This window comes from Rissa tridactyla, chromosome 4, assembly GCF_028500815.1.
Source record: "Rissa tridactyla isolate bRisTri1 chromosome 4, bRisTri1.patW.cur.20221130, whole genome shotgun sequence".
Classification (NCBI taxonomy): Eukaryota; Metazoa; Chordata; class Aves; order Charadriiformes; family Laridae; genus Rissa; species Rissa tridactyla.
The window spans coordinates 24426734-24444577 of record NC_071469.1 but is presented as its reverse complement, the minus strand read 5'-3'; the positions used below and the strand labels follow the sequence as shown (position 1 = coordinate 24444577).

General features: G+C 42.4%; 1 protein-coding gene across 3 annotated transcripts in view; it reads left to right on the top strand.

Moving 5' to 3' along the window:
* The first annotated feature begins 15347 nt into the window (after positions 1 to 15347).
* Positions 15348 to 17844, top strand: part of FLRT2 (fibronectin leucine rich transmembrane protein 2) — a 67256-nt gene continuing 64759 nt past the window's right edge. For 2 of the 3 annotated variants that reach the window (XM_054199555.1, XM_054199557.1), the window contains exon 1: positions 16015 to 16625. The gene's annotated coding sequence lies outside the window, so the exon portion shown is untranslated. Of the gene's footprint in view, positions 15564 to 16014; positions 16626 to 17844 lie in introns of those variants that run through there. The other variant, XM_054199562.1, reaches the window with a different exon arrangement.

Genomic DNA, 17844 nt, shown 5'->3' with positions numbered 1-17844 from the left:
CTTCTCCAGGCTGAATAACTCCAACTCTCTCAGCCTGTCTTCACAGGAGAAGTGCTCCAGCCCTCTGATCATCTTCGTGGCCCTCCTCTGGACTCACTCCAACAGGTCTACGTCCTTGTGTTGCAGACCGCAGAGCCGGATGCAGTACTCCAGGTGGGGTCTCATGAGAGCAGTTTAGAGGGACAGAATCACCTCCCTCGACCTGCTGGCCACTCTTCTTTTGATGCAGCCCAGGATACAGTTTGGCTTTCTGGGCTGCAAGTGCACATTGCCAGCTCAAGTTGGGTTTCTCATCAACCAACACCCCCAAGTCCTTCTCCTCAGGACTGCTCTCAATGCATTCTCCACCCAACCTGTATTTGTACTTGGGATTGCCCTGACCCACATACAGGACATTGCACTTGGCCTTGTTGAACTTCATGAGGTTGGCATGGGCCCACCTCTCAAGCCTGTCCATCCCTTCCCTCCCGTGTGTCCATCGCACCACACAGCTTGTTGTTGTTGGCAAACTTGCTGAGGGTACACTCATACCCACTGTCCATGTCACCAACAAAGATGTTAAACAGCCACTCATTAGACCACTACAAGACTACTTTGTCCAGTTTGGGCTGACTCCATACAGTAAAGACACTGATAAAGATGAGTGAGTTCTAGAGGGGACTTCAACGTGACTGGGGGCTGGATTGCTTGCTCTGTGAAGAGAGGTTGAGGGACCAGGGCTTGTTCATCCTGGAGAAGAAGGTGGCCTCAAGGTGACCTAACACCTGCATGGAGGATGTTGAGAAGACAGAACCAGCCTCTTCACAGTGATATGTGGTGCAAGGATGAGAGACAAGAAGCATAAACTGAAAGAAGAGTGGTTCACATGATATATGGAAAAACTTTCTCCCCACGAGAGTAATCAAAATGAAATAGGTTGTCCAGAGAGGCTGTACAGCCTCCATCCTTGGAAGTTTTCAAGGTCTGATAGGATAAAGCCCTAAGCAACTTTATCTGACAACGAGTTGACCCTGATTTCAGCAACGTGTTAAGCTAGAGTAAAGCAGTACCGTAGTAACAGTGGAAAGGAAGTCCCTGGAAGAGATGTCCTAGGTGTCAAACTGTCTCATTAAGGATCTTGTCCTGAATACACATGTACCTCTCTAGCATTTGTGCAAGGAACTACTAGAGTTATAACACATCATTCTGAATAAACAAATTTTCCTCTTCTGGTTTATGCTAATTTCCCAGGAAGGAAACTAAACTTTTCCAGTCACAGCACATTTTGGAATGACCATGTCATAGGTATTTGTGTCAGCCAAGCTGTACATATTGGTCATGCACTTCATAATATCTCTGTCCATCAAAAACATATTGCACAAATCTTTGTGATCTCTAGCTCCCTGAATTTCAATTAAATATACCTCTTTCTCTATGGGTTTGTTGCATTTTGATTTTTTAAGTGTGAGCTATCTTAATTTTCTTTTTATCTTTATTTAAGTAAGCAAATTACATTAAAGTAAAACCTTGCTTAGAATTTTTTATTTTATTTTATTTTCCATTAGAATTAAAGGGGACGTTATTTTGGAGGTTAGATAATAGTTGATGAAAATTCCTATCAAGTAGTTTGAGTTTCCCAGGTAAATATACACAGGTAACTCATTTAAACATCTTTAGTAGTAATTAGCCCATTTCCCCGATAATACTATGAAAGTATTATTGGAATGCTTTTAAGAAATGCATTTTATTCACTCAATAGGCCAGAAAACTTTCTCTGGAACCATTATTCTACATCACGTAAATACATATCCAGTCACATAATGATATTCCTCTCTTTGCCCATATATAATTTACAGTTTTGTAAATTCTATTTACTTTTCAGCTGCAAGTCAAGCATACCTATGAAAAAAAAATGTCAAACCTGAATATTGCTACAAACCTTCAGAAATGTGCACAAATTTCCAGTAGGTATACAATTAATCACTGGTTCTGCTGAGATCGCAGCAGCAACCTATTCATAATTCAACTTTTACCATCACCAAAAATACCGGCATGCTGCACTCATTTGCATGTTTTTATGAGATCTGAAACCTAATACAGTTATAAACCCTTTTCTGAGATGTGGAGGATGCAGAGCACCGGCCATCTACTTTGAAACAGCTACGACTGAAACTGAGGATCAAATCAGTGAGAACAACAACTCCCTACCTTACAGAAATCCAGAATGGGAGGGCGAAGGAAACAGCACAGATTTGGCCATCCCTGAGAAGTTATCAAACCTTTGCAACATCATTTGTAAGTCTTTTTCCGGCTTTTAAGGGATGATATCTTCAATTGCTGTGAAAATAACTACTGCTTTTAAGTTAGAAACAAAACATAGGGGTTGGGGGGGAAGCAAGCAGGCAATCAGGCTGATGTCATTTTTATGACTTGAGAGTTCAGAGACTGCAAGAAAACTTGAAGTTTTGGAGATTTCAACACAGCAAGGCATTTACTGCTAGCCATGATGGCTTGTGACTTGTATGGGTTCTTTTGAAAGACTGGAGTCGATGAGGATTTACCTTCAGCTAATCATTGTCTTCCGAGAAGTTAGTAGAGGGGGATTTTCCACCCTGACAATACCAAGAGACTCCTTCCCCACCCAGCATTCAGTGATTCACCACTGAGCAAGATAACCAGAGTAGATGCTCTGTGATTCACACTGGCTCAAAAAGGGGCACTGCTCTTTCACGGCTGTCCGGCTGGATTTGGAATTGGTGAAGGGCTGACATATAATTTGGCATATTCCACCAACCTGAGCGAGAGACAGTCCTGTGGTGAGGAGATCCCTCCGCAGAGCACTGACACCAGGTAAGCAATGTAAAAGAGCCTGCTGCCATGTTCAGCTGAAGTAGGACCCATGCCAGGAAGTGATCTTTCCTCTTAGCACTTCCAAAATCATCTCCCAGATGTACAGGCTGTGCAGGGGAGGAAGGGAGAGTGTCTGATCTTTTATTAGAAAGTTGCAGACTTGCTTAATCTAAACACACTAGGATAATACAGAGAGGCAAGTTGTATAAATGTTGGACTTGGATTAAAGATTGTTCCATTATAGACATATCCCTGGTTATACAAATATATTTATTTGTGTATAGATGCATTTGTACACTATACATATATACGGTGAAGATCCCTGCCCATGCTAGAAAAAACTAATGAAAAATTATTTTCAGAAAATATTGCATTGCAAAAGGTAATAAAGCAAACAACCTTAATTTGCATTTAACGTTGAAAAGTGATTGGTTTGTCCTGTTGTTTCACGGTTTGAGAAGTATATTCAAATGAAAATAAAAATAAAAATGGCAGGCTGCTGATTAACAATACAACAAATCAAAATGAATATGAAACAGCTTTCAGATATCCACTGCTCCCAAACCTTCCTCTGTCCCTACCTCATGTTTTTCAGCTTTCGTATCTTTGATTTTCCTTTCAGCCTTCCTCTCACACTTCCACTGAAGGTTGCACAAATAGTGTAAGTGATAGACTGTTCCCTATACCTTTTTCTTTAGGGGATTAATTTTGCTAATAGCTTTCAAATCAAGTGTGCTGTCACCAGCCATCTTGTCACTCTTTCACCATGGAGGGAGGAGCTGATAAGAAGAGAGAGAGGTCACAGACATGCAGAAAATGCAGTGTAAGCCAGATGAACTATTTGGATGAAGACAGTGAGGGTTGTCTCAGTTTAGAAGGCCCACATAATCCTCCATCAACACCCGACCAAAATAGGGCCACTGCATTCCCAAAATGTAAACCAGGTGTCATCCATCCTTTTTCCCAAATGATTTGTCCTCTGGTGGATGGCCAAAAGGTAGGTATTAAGTTTCATTCACAGCATAGACTTGTTATCAGAAGATGGGGGAGGACTTGGGATATGTGGCCTAGAACACTGCTGACCCATTCCAGTCAAAAGTTCTTCCCCCCCAGTTTCCTTCATGAAGAAAACTCTCAGTGGCAACTCCACAGAGCAGGAGATCCCCTCCTTGATCAGGAATTGTGCCACAAGGTCACAAATATAGTTACGTTCTGCCTATGGCTCAATATCTCTTCAGCTTACAGCTGTCTCAGGCTGGTTCCTCTCATAAACTTCCCTGGCAGTAGTGTGGCAGGAGTAGGAGAGCCAAAAACCACTGAATTTGAGCAGTTTCTGTTAGGTGGAGAAACTGTAGGAACACCCAGCCGAGCGGTCAGTAGCTCTAAATGACGCTGTCAGCTATATAAGCTGGAACAGAGTTTTCACATTGACCTGCCATTGCTAAGCAGAACTGAGAACAAAGACTGTGGTAGTCCCTGGTATATACCATGTGCTGTGTTTAGATACAGGAAAAACACTTGTGATAAGACAGGAGGAGAAAATCTTAAGGGAAGATATAGTTTGTGGGGAAGAAAATGAAAAAAATATAAAAGTAAGAATATGTAATTTCCAGAAGATATGCATATCTATGGGGCACGGCCATTTCATCTTCCACTTTGCATTATCTTTGCCTGTGGTCAAGTTGGGGCAAAGTTGAAAGTTGCTGGCATTTGCTATCTGTCCTGCGGGGGTGAAAATGGCTGTATGAAATACAGGAACAGAGATTAACTGCAGCATTTTCCCTCACCTTCTTTCATTTTCTTTCATAAGTTATAACAGCACAATCACCCGTGTTTATTACATCGCACTTGGTGATTTGGGGCTTGAGATTCTGGGGTAAGATAAGGGGAAGTTAAGAAATGAAAGGGTAGGGGAAAGAAGGAGGGAAAAGGAGTACAGGAAGAGAAAAGCAGGCAGCATGAGAAGAGTTATGTCCTTGGAAGCAATAAATAAGCTGAAGTGAAGAACTAATAGTAAGAAAGAGTTAATCCAGAGCATACCTCAGCATAGATGCATAAAATAACAATCTCAATTACACAAGCAGCAGCAGCGGAGTAGTCAATCCATTGGCAGAAAGGAGGTGAAAGCTAGCAAAGGTGATTAAATAGCAGCAAAGAAAAGTCATTCAAAAGGCTTGAATATGCTATAGCATTTAGCAAGGCAAATTAAATGGCAGGAACAAGCAAGCTGTGAAATGGCTGGACAAAAAACTGTCAGAATTTGCAACAGAGCAGCAGAGAAGCAGAGGACATGGGAAGTCAGAGGCAAAGTCCTGTCCGTGGCCCTGAGGGCCAGGAGAATGGACATCCTTCTGGCTGCTGCAGCTGGAAAAGAGTTTTTCACCAGCTACCTCAGCAATACTATAAACTTGTTCCATTCCCATTGCGTGACTAGCTGTTTCTAGTGGAAGTTCAGAAGTTTCTTCAGAGCGATGTTATGCTCTATGCTGATGAAGATGGGGAAGTAGACTAGAAATAGAATTCCTCAATTTTTCAAACATGGATAGCTGTCAGGAGTCTTGGATAAATACCTATTTCTTGATTGTTTCTTGAGAATGAATGGCAGTATTGATAACAGGTGATGCATTCTGCTGTTTTGGAAGGAAAATAAGACAGTGGCAGCTGGGGTGTGTGGGTGGGTGATGTTGTAGTTGACAAGGAACTGGTAACCAACAAAAGAGTGGAAAAGAGGAAAAAAAGTATTTCATTACTTAAGAGAGTGCAGGAGCTGAATCCATTTGACTTGTGAAGAGAAGGTTCATATGTCATTTGATCATCATTTATAAGTAGTTGCATGAAGAAAATTATGTATAATCAGTAGTAGGAACCAATGACTGAAAATTCAAGACAGATGAACTTAAAGATATAATTAGCATTGAAGAAAATTAACCATCATGATGGATTATCAAGAGTTTGACTACCTTTCTAAGCTGTATGTTCTTTCTCAGTTAAAACTTACCCCCTTAATGCAAGCATTTTTAAATCAAATTAGGCGTACTCTAGCAATGCTACATAGACCCCTTAGATGATTACATTGCTACTTTAAAAACATAACAGCTATTAAAGATTATTTTGTTTAATTTCATGGTACAGAGTGTATGAAGATATAAAGTATTTCTGGTATTTACAAAATTAATTGAAATTAAACCAGTATATGAAAAGTTAAGAAGGCTGGCATTATTCTTCACTTTTGTGGTGCCTTCTGCTCTTTTTAATGCTATTTAACAGTTTGCACACGCTATCAGAAAGTTCTGTTTTAGTGAAAGTAGAAAAATTAATTACAGGGAGTTATGAAAGTAAACTGAGCCTCAGCAGATTTCCTGTGGCCTTCTACTATTTCTAGTCTAAAGAATTCCTAAGCAGTAAATAGTGTTTTGTTCACCTGAACTCAAGTGAATAAAGTTCCTAGGCCTCTGAAACCAGCCTGCATGATGTAACGATACTACAGTTAGATCTGCCTGGATCTCTGTTAAAAGCAAAAAGAAATAAACAACCCCATGCAGATTCATGTTTTCCTTTTATATAAACCACCATAGTTTCATTGACTCCATTTAAGTTATACCAGTGCACATCAGTTAAGAATCTGAACCATAAAGTATATACTATTTTATCCTTCTACAGGAACTTTCTGTCTGATAATCTTCACTTATGAGAAGGATTTCCTTGTGAAGGAAATGATGCTCATTTGTCCCATTTTACAGATAAGGAATACAATATCTGTACAGACCACAATACATGGTTTTGACATTTATTTCTTTCAAAGCAGGCCTTTGACATTTGGGTTCTTCATCCAAGTTGCAAATCACCTTTTGGGACCCAACTCTGCCAGGTATTGCATATATGTGAAAAGACAGCTTTGCTCATAATATATACTATTTAAAAAAAGAAAAGAAGAAAAAAAAAAAGATGTGGTGAATGATGAAACAGGCACTGAGGAGGAAAAAGATCTCAAAGACATGCATAAGCAGTTACATGAGAAGAAAACCCAAAGGAAATACTTGAATTAAATAAAATAATACACGATGCATAATAAACCCATGAATAATGAATGAAAACCATCACTAACGGTCCTTACCCATTTCTGGCCACCCATCTAGTCATTATCAGATGACAATTTTACCTTACAAAAGAAATTATTCACAAGGAATTTGGAGTGCTTTTAAGTTTTAGGCTATGTCAAGGACAGTGACCAGAGCATAAAAGATGGATTAGGAAAAAGTGTGTAGACAGCCATGGGATATAACAGATCCCCAATTCTGAGATTTATCCTGCCTTGCTTGGGCACATTGGTCTTGTAGATAAACATTAGTGATAGAGTATAAAGACTTGCTAAATGTGGAAAAAAAGCATTACCAATATTTCTGGGTTGAAACTGCTAGAAGGTTACAAACACAGCTGGTAATTAAAAAACCTAAAAGCAGAAAGCAGAAGCAGTTAGCAATCAGTAATAGATCGACGAGGAGGAGTAAATAATGAGGAAGAATGCAGACAAGTGCAGAAAGACATACAGAGCATTCAAAATGCTAACAGATGACAGGCAGTTCAGTGCAGATGAATGAAATGTAATTATGACTTTGATGAGCTTTCATGGCACAAGACTACTCTTTGTTCGAGATAAAATATGAGGAGTATAGATGAAAACAGAAGAAAAAATTGGGAGGCAAGTCATTGTGCATTATTAATGACTGATAAGAAACAGAAATAAAAAATACAACTCAATGCATTTAATGAGTCTTAATAGTCCAGTCATGTATGGCTGTGGATTGGTATGCGCATGCGTCATAAAATATGAGCACTTGGAAAAACAGTGAGAAACAAAAGGGAGCTTCTTCACGTACTGTTAAATACAAGGTGTCTGTCTGAGCACTGAGCTAGAAAAAGATCATCAGTTTCCCTGACTTCTGCTTCTTCATCCATAACTTTTTTAATCAAGATGTGTAACTTGAACAATTGACCTGGTGGTTTCTGGATGTTTTGCACGTTTCTCTAAAGTGTCAAACAATGGCATGGCCAGAAGTAGCGGGGTGTTGGCATAGCTATAACAATTCTTTGATTCATGGCATCAAAATTTGTGCAGTGTGGTCTGACTCAGCTGACTCAATAGAGTTTTCCCTGCACAAACAGGAGACTTTTTTTGTCCGTTTATCTCAGAAGTATAGAACTACAGATTTGTAATAGTAATCAAATCCATAGGAAGCAATTTCATGCCCTCTCTTCTAGTACAAATGCTGAAGAGATATTCCCAAAGGACCTACTCCCATGCCTCTAAGGACAGATTTCCCAGGAGATGATAAATTTCTTAATGTTATCCACTGCCAATCTAGAATAAGTCTAGCTAAGTCAAACTGATTCTATGAGAACATAAGGTAAGTGATAGGAGACCAGGCCCTGAGGATATGGACAATGAAGAGTCCACAGGTACTGCAATGCACTCCTTAGCTCAGATATCACTTGGCACAAACATGATTCAGCATTTCTAGACAGTTTAGAATATGGAAAGGAAAAAAAAAAGGGGGGGGGAACCCAAAAGAACTGCTAACTCCAATCACACAACTGAAAATTGTGAGATTCAAAACCTGCATTTCTAGTGGAAATCATGACGGCAATCTGCAACATGATGTGTAAGTCTAAAACAATGTTGATTAGGAATTTCTTTTTTCTAGTAATTGTCTTATCCACTTACTTTGTATCGGTTGGTCGATGGGTTTGTTGGGTTTTTTGGCTTTTTTTTCCAGTTTGAGGATTTGTTGTTTTGAAAGTTAGAGACTTTTTTTTTCCCTTTAAATTAGAGGTGTGACTATTGACTCATTTGCAGTGGGGGATCAACCAGGGCTGGTTAAAGTTGTTACCTCCCCCAGTTGTCCGCCCATCTCTTTCCTCATTTTCCCTCAGCAGGAAGAGCTTTCTTAGACTGGCAGCAACTCCTGATAGTTACCAGTTTACAGCCTAGCATAAAAAAGGAAGCTAAAAATTGACCCTTGTCAGTGGTAATACTTCTTTTGCTGTCAACTGCAGATGCTGAAGAATACACCTCAGTAATACCTGCTGGGCAAAAAGTACCTGCAGGAGCACAGCAAAGGGCTTTGAGCAATAATTGCTTAAACCACCCTAGTTTAGGTGACTGCAAAAGTCTGAGTGTCTCAAGGATTCGCCTTAGTCTAGAAATTAGCACTGTCAAATTATAAATTATAAGGAAAATCACAATACAGCTCTTCAATACTGCAGCTCCACTGTGAGACTGTTCAATCTCATGTACAGCAATGAAAAAGACTAAAGTGAAGCATTGATACTATTTTCAATGAGCTTAAAAGCTTTCTCACATGTAGATGAATAATCATATCTTTCAAATATTTGCTGTATCAGACTATCCGGTATGGATTGGTGAAATCATCACTGTCTGAGAAAAGAGCCGAAGGTTGTTTGTGAGCTTATAAAACGTCCCCTCAGAGACTTGATGTTATGAACTGGCCTAATGAAGCATTATGTGTTTTCAGTAAGTCAGCTGTGCAGTTGCTGGTGGTTAATATCGTGTCAGAGTCCTGGGGGCACTCATAGGCCCTGACTGGGTCCATCCTCCCTGGAAGCCCACGCACACCCTCTCGCCTGGTGCGGGGGCTCTGTGTTAGTTTGGGGCTGGCACCTAGACCCGTCCTGAGCACTGCTGGAGGTGTGCAGGTCTCCAGTCCTGTCTTCTGGATGGACCCTTGACATAGGCAATAGCTTTCTCTCCAGCCCTGTCTCTGGTCCTGTGTGGATTCTGAGCCTGACTCTCCACCCTGCCCTGTCTGGAACTGTCAGTGGACGCCGTCCCCAGCACCTGCTCTGCCCATCCTATCTCCCTGAGGTCACTGCCTCTGCCGGGGGGACACCCGTGACTCCCAGCTCATCCTCCCCTGTGGAGCAGCCTTGCTCTCACTGTTCCCTGACAATAAGCCCAGCAATAGGCCAGTGATCATGAGGATGCTAAGACTGGCCACAAAAATGTTCAATAGTGAACAACGAGTCAGAGACCAGAGAAATCCAAGAACAATGACAGTGGAAGTATGTAATTACCCTACTTTGTTCAATAGTGGTTAAGAGAAATTCTGTTTAGCAAATGCACAAAACAAATCCAAAGATGTTCCTGTAGTGAAAATCCAGCTTGCCTCTGCGCTTGCAGAATTCTGTCCCTCTGCTGAACACATGCTGGCAACCGCGCATGTGCTTCAAAAATAAAATGGATGAGTCAGTTCCTGAAAACTGTCCTCTCCCTAACTCTTTTTGTTTGGACTCACTAAAAGTCACCAATAAACTATTACACACTCAAGCTGCTTCATTCTCTTCAGGGAGGATTTCACTGCCTTCTCTAACCCTACCACAAGAATAGCTTAACTTCTTAGCGTTCTTTTTGCCTGAGGCACAGAAAGGCAGATCATTTTTTGACGCAAGTAGAAGTTCAATTTATCCTGGGGGTATATTCCTGACTCTTCTTCGTAACTACTCCGCCTAGGACATTATACATGTGGTGTGTTTAACTAAATAAGCCCGTGGTTGATTTCAAATGAAATTTACCACCACCAAGTAAGCAGAAGTAACTAAAGAGAAAATCCATCATGAACTTAGGAAGGCTCCGTTTGAGTCAAAAACAAAGAACAAGTAGACTGCAATTTCAGTAATAATAATAATAATAATAATAATAATAATAATAATAAATAATATGAAGAAGTTGTCCAGAAAAACCTTCCCATGTGCTGCTGCCTTTGCATACAGCTGTTTCCTTTATACAAAATGGTCATCAGTCTCTCACAGGCTGAACGAATATAGTACACACAAAGCTGATATAAGTCCTTCCCCAGGGACTGTTCAAGACCTTGAGAATGGCGAAGACTGCAATATGAAAAACCAAGAGCGGTGGAATTTCCTAACAACCACCCCTAGCTGAATTAAACTCACCCTAAATTTGCAATAGCGGTGCCATTCTGCAGATGGGTTTTCTCACTAGACCGGTTCCTTCAGTATCCCATTCGTGAAATAATTCTAGTACCTTTCCCAGCTCTGCTATAATATGGGAATGAAATTAAGAAAAAAATCTATTGGTACTAGCAACTAAATATTCTTCATAGCATCGATGTAGCGAGTAGCCTTGTACCTTTCAGCAGGGCATTTCTGCTTCCACACCGCACACATCCCTCATTAAAGCGCATCCCTTCTATTTCTCTGCCAGCAGGCCATGGCTACCTGGATGGATGCTGAACCTTTCACAGGTTCAGTAGATCTCATCAGAGATCCTTGTTCCTTCTAACAAAGTTTCCCCTGTGTCTAAAAGGCAATGCATTCCTTTTCATAAAGAGATTATTGAAGTGGCATGAGCTCTCTTTTACTAGATCCTCAGAAAAAGTTTAGGACTAAACAAATTGAAGCTGGTGCCCTATGTTTCAAAACTGATGAAGAGGTGTTGACTGCTGTGACAACCTTCCTATCCCCCTCAGTCCACAAATCTGTGATGTGGGTGCTTTGCACTGCTGAAGAGCAACACAAATGGTTTCACAAGATATTTTCACTGCCTCAAAATCCTCTCAAAGACCTGAAAGCTTACTGCCAATTTATCAGGATTCAAAACAGATACCATCTGCCTAGTCATTCTGCCTGGGTTTGGGGTTTTTTTTTTGCTTTCCTTTCAGGTGATCACTCCATATCACAGTGACATCCTTTTCTGCCCTCTAGCAATAGACCCTGAAAAGGGGATCTTCCATCACAGCAACATGCAAAGACTTTTGCTCGTTTATTTCGAAGTGTGGAGGTATAATCAACATAGCCTCTGATTCTTGACCTTGATGGCCAAGGCAACGTCTTTATGCCTTCTTCTTTGGGTAATTGAAACCAATTTTCCTTTTCACCTATCCCTTTTACAACAAAATGTTATAAAATAAATAAACAGGAAGGATTAGAAAAGGCTTCACAAAATGGCATTACCTCTTTATCATAATCAAGGGATTAATCCAGAAAAAGCAAAAATCAATAAATTTCAATAGAAAATCTACATTCTCCTTTGTATCCCATTACACATAATTAGCTTATACAGGGATTGAAAGAGGTTTAACAACAGTTGTCAGGTAGCGCCTAAGGTTTTTTAAAACATTGTAGAACGAAGTTTGCTAGTCTTGCATAAACTGATGCATAGAAATCAAGCAGCTGTAAAGCTATAAGAACTGTGCCGGGAGCCCTGGGGTCTATGTAAGACATTGTAGCAATTTTTTCATGTTATCTCTTTAAATAATATAGAGAGAATTTGGCTAGGATAATTGTTTTAAAATAATTTTCTCCTATCCAACTTCTATAAATCCTCATAATTCCGAAGCTGAAAGAAAACTGGATCCTCTTAGATCATTTAGGAGGACCCTTCCATAATTATAACCATCCCCTTGAAAATATAAAAAGTTACAGAAATGGACTTGACAGAGACAAAAGTGAAAGAATTATTTTAGCTTGCTGAACTTGTGGATAAGAAAGTACAAATGAATCTGGTTTTTTAATCAGTAGAAAATTAGAATGAGTGAGCTCTTGAGGCCCCTTGGGAGATGGGGCAGATGGCCTTGCAATCAGAAAGTGATGCTTTTTCTAGAGTAGATTGATAGTCTGCCTTCTAGCCTTCTCCACTTAGAATAAAAGAAGAGTGATGAACGCATAAGGGGCAACTTAATGAATGCTGTGTGACTTCCACTGAGGTAGTGTTTCGGTTCTATATAGTGCAGCTAGAATATGTCTGGTAGAAGTGTGTGGATTTTTTTTCCAGAAAGGCAAAAGATCAGTGACAAAACCAGAGATGGAAAAATTTCCTTTATTTTAAAAGCTGGCTATGACAATGAAAAGGACCATAACGATTTTACTTAGAATCTGTTAAAGAAACAACTCACCCGGGCCATTTGTATGCTATTCACAAGTTTCTACTTAAACCTTCCATTCCCACCATGGTAAGTAAATAGTCGATTGTAAATTTTTTTTTTCTTAGGTGTGTTGATTTCACCCCATTGCTTTTCTTGTCATTCTATGTTTCCCTTGCATTTCACATATATGAAGAAAACCAAAGAACCAATGCAAAACAATGTTTAATGACAGCCAGATTCTTATGTCAGTTATGGTTTAGCCATCTCAGTTACCTGAATTTCATCAGATGCAATTAGTCGTTGGCTGAATTATCTATATTTGTGCAACTGTTTTCAGCATGTACATTAAGATGAGAAACGAGAAACTTATAGGTAGAATTTTGTCTTCCTTGCAGAACTTTTTACTTAAAATGAGATGGCACAACATGCGACGCAATTTGTCATAGTTTACTTTGGTCACAAAGTGTGGTCAGAAAAATAGACTTTTTATTGCTCCAAATATAAGAAAATGTTACAGACCAGTCTTCCTGTCTTACCTATTTATCTATCTGTTTCCAACATGTCTATCAGATGGCATCTGGGTGGAACTATTTTGATTTGAACAAAATTTGACATGAGTCTCTAAAGTACTCAGAAGGAAAAAAAGAAAAAATCAACAGATTTTGACCAGCTTATTTCCTGGTTTTACTGGAAATCAACTTGACGAAGAGGCTGCAAAAAAAAAACCTTGGAACATCCTCCTCAGTATTAAAGACAAAAAAAAAAAGATCTATAAGACTCCTGGATTCCTATGTCTCCTGGGACAAGACAGTGAAGGATGGCCAAAGGCAATCTATAGAAATAGTTTATCATGATACTGTCAAAAGCTAAATGCAGAAATCCCTTGGAGGACAGAAGGGAGAGCCTCTACTAGGTCAGGGCTATGAAGTGCAGCAACCCAAGGCATTATGCATACTATTACAAGGTGATGTCTAATGACATACACAAGTTAAAAAAAAGAAGGTAACAGCAGACTGAAGGAAAAGGGGGAGGGAATAAAGAGCTGAAGAGAAAGATCACAAACAAGGACAGTCCAATGGCACACTGAAGCTTTATTAGTAATTTTATCTGGAAATTAAATCCAATCCCTACATTCCAAAATGGTAGAAATTTACCATTTAAGTCATGTCACAAACGTTGCCCAAGTCTGTTTCAGAACTAGTATGGTGCTTTTATTTTAAGCTCACCATAGAAGTGAGATGTCACAGAAAATTCCCTTCCCCTCCCTTCCCTTCCCTTCCCTTCCCTTCCCTTCCCTTCCCTTCCTCAAAATATTTAAAAAAAATAATAAAAATAAACTTATTTTGCCTAAATTTGATGAAGAATTCGGTTTGAGTTTTTTATCTTCTGATGGCTGCATGAATTTAAGGCCTGGTCCAACATTTGACATTACTGACAAAAATTTAGTTTATTCAGTATCTTTTAGACCAGCCTCCCAGTTACAGAACTACTTTCAGCTCCTTTTGCCCTCTCTCTTGCAAGCTGTGGAAGTCGTTCTAACAACATAGCCGGGGGAAAAAGAAAATATTGAAAGAGAGACTTTCATTTTTATAATCTTTCTTAATGTTACCCCATTTCATATTCTCTTTAAAATAAGTGAGATTGTATTGTGGATCAGTGGACCATCACTCCGGGCTAGCCATCTTGTATGATCGCAGATAATTTAAAGAGAATACATTTCTATATTCACCTTTCAGTTCACAGCCTTTCAACCATGCAAAGCAGTTTGAAAATAAATAAAAACCTTTCACACTTTTTTTTTTTGGGGGGGGTGTGTGTGTGTATGTGTTTGAAGTCCACGTAATCAGAGTATAATCAAGACTGAAAGTGGGGGGTGGGAGGGTTACCAGTTTTAACAGAGTGTGTTGGAGGGAGAAAACGGGGGAAGTTTCCCCTCGCTGCGACTCCGGCGCCGGCCGCATCCGAGCACCCGAGCATCCTAGCGCTGTGCTCTGCTGCCACCTTGGCCGCGCCGCGGGACGTGCAGGCGGCCCCGCTCCGCGCCCGCGGAGCTCCCCGCTGCGCGCCTGTGGCAGCTCTCCTCCCGCCTGGGAAACCTCAGTCCGTCAGGTCTTGCCACGCTCTCCGCTCCTGTCACCCGCTGTTATAAATAGCACAGGGATATATGCAATGTCTGAAGGGTCTGCTTTTTTTTCTGGAGAGGGGCTGGGGGGGTGGGGGGGGAACGCTCTTCAAAGGAGGTTTATTTGATTGTTGTGCTTAAATTCGAAACTTAGAAATGTGAGTGGGAGGAGAATAGTTTTTTTTTCTCCCCGTTTGCTCACTGTAGGATTATTCTTCTTCCTTGTCCAGCCTTATCTTGCACATTTACTGAAGGGAGCACTCAGATTCCCCTTCACACGCACCGACCTGCCTCCGTGTCCGTCCTGCTGCGTGGCCACTGGGGCTCTGGAAGGAGCTCCCAGCAGTCCATCCCACGTCCGGGCTCTCAGTGTCGCTCAGCTGCAGTTAGAGGTCCCCCCTCTTTTTTGGCGGGGGGAAGGGGGGTAAAGAAGGGTGACAGAAACATCATAATTTACTGAAAAAAAAAAAATATAAATGGATATTAGAAATCCAATGGAGTTTGCTAATTTCCTTGCTTCCCTCTCTACATCTTCATGTTACAGTGCTACAGCGTTGTCTTGACATCAGTCTCCAAGCTGGTGGTACTGAGTTTGGAAAGCTTTCGTGCACTTCATTTCATCTTTGAATTGCACATGCTTTTTCTGTCATTTTTAAGGCTCTCTTCTGCTTCGGAGGAACCATGTTCTGACATGCTGGAGTTTGCTGGTGGTAAATATTTCCTTTGACTACAAAGTGCATGTGTGAAAAAGGCTTTATTTTTCTTTCTTTCTTTTTTTTTTTTTTCCCTCATGGAAATATGTTTCTTTCTCGCTTGCTCCTTTCTCTGCTGTTATTAATAACCTGTAAATGAGTTGAATCTGGAGGTCTGAGTGAAATAGCACTTTCGGATCTATACTTTCAGCCACACCATGCTGAGGAAAGTGCAGAAGCTCTGTATATGCATGTGTGAGAGGGATTCATGCGATGCGTGTGACAGTTTGCATACCAGACTCGGTGACAAAGTAGGGACCACAGGTGAGTCCCCAAGAGATCCGCTTTGCCGAGAGGATTTTTCCAGCCCCTAACCACAGAGGAGAAGTATTCAGCTCTCCAACTGCTCCCCAGAGCTGGCGGTTCTGATTTGTTTCAACTGAAAATAATCAAGAATAGAAAATGACACGTAATAAAAAGTCCCCAGCCAAGCAGCCGTGTGCGCTGCGGTTCCTCTCAAATAAGCGCTCCCCCATGGGCTGAGGTCTCGGTGCCCGGGCAAGAGAAAGGGCTGCAAAGGGTTAAGCCGCTGACTTGCTTGCTAGGCAAAGTTTGAGGAAGAATATGTCTGAGGCTGAGTATGCTGCAGCCCCGCGTTTGAAATCTGTCACCCTCACTTAGGAGCTCTGCATCTCTGGTTGTCACCGGTGAATAATGATCACACGGCGATAAGATCGCTCTGTGGCGTTGCGCCGGAGCCGCCGGGGGAAATAGAAGAAAGGAAATTACGAGGCGTTTAACCGCTTTAGCAGGGTGTTCTTCAGTGTCATCGGTGGGTGTCAGGGTCAAATGACCGGCTGGACAGCAGCTTGGAAAGAAAATTTCCTTCCTCCTTTCCTTGAGAGAAACCTTGGGTGATGGTGACCATTGGCAGCTATGGAAAACAGAGACCTTGGTGGTGATCCCTAAAATAATACCATGCCGGAGCCCAGCTGTTCTGCCACTTTCTCCCCTTTCAACCTGCCGGACCCGGTGGGCTTTGGGTGACCTACCGAGGAGGACCCACCTCCGCAGGAGCAGGTAACGGCTAGTTAAGTCACTTTCTGGATTGACACGATCTTGATTTGACCAAAGTGTGTCCCGAGTATCTTTCTCTGATTTGAAGGGTGGGCTGATTGAGGGGCCAGGGGCAGGGAGGGGAACAGGAATAATTCCCGCCTAACCTCTCTGAGCCCGTGGGGCAGGGCAGCAGCCGGCAGCCTTGCAGAAGTTTTTAGCATTCCCACTTTCCTCCGTGGTAAGGGGCATTAGGGGCAGAAATGCCTGGAATCGATGAAGGTCTGCTCTGCCTTATGTGTTGCCGACAGGTTGCCAATATCGGGGACGTGGAGAAAGAAGGGATGGGTGAACAGAGGGTGAGAGAGACTTATAAGGGTGATTTTTCTCACGAGAAAATGCACCGGTTGTCTATCAGCTTTGGGAAAGAGATATAAATCATGCGCAAATAAGCGCTCTGAAAAGTATACAGAGCCTTTAAAAAAAAAAAAAAAAAAAGACGACAGGTCTTAAACAGTCAAAAAGGACCCAGAACAGCCTTTGAAAAAGGTTTTTCATTCGCCTTTGGACCCTACGGGGCTCCTGATCCTTTCATCCCTCGGGACCAGCTGGGAGCAGCAAGCATAGACTCGACTTCAGAGCAGCCCCTTCTCCGAGCCGGGGACACAGGCTCCCCCCGCGGGTCTGACCCGTGCCGGACCCGCTCCTTCCCGGCCGGCTGAGCAGCGCGGCGGGCCCCGGGCTCCCTCCCCTCCACCCCGGGGGCCCAGAGCAGATCCCGGCCCCCAAAGCAGCGGTTCGGGGCGGGAGGCGGGGGGGAGCGGGGTCTTGCCCTCGACTCCTTTCCCCTCGCCGAGTCCCATGAAAAAACGCCGGGCTACCTGCGCTCCCCCCTTCCGAGCAACCACCCACACCCCCAACCCCCCCCGGCCGACGCTCTGCGCATCCGTGTAGGTGAGGGCCCAACCTTTTCTCCGAGCGGGCGGGCAGCGCGGCTCGCCACGGGGCTATCAATACGCGGGGGCTCTCCTAAGCCCCCTCGGAGGGCAAGGGGGTGGAGAGCAGGGCGCGGGGGGGGGGGGGGGGGGCAGAAACAGCGCCGAGCACAGCGCGGTAGGGCTGACCCTCGCCGGGGCTCCGCGACGGGCTCCTGGGTACGGCTTGTTAAGCCTTTGAAGTCTTGAATAATTTAGCCCCCCCCCCCCCCCCCCCCCCCAAGCGAAGGGCGAAGGAGGTGCAGAGA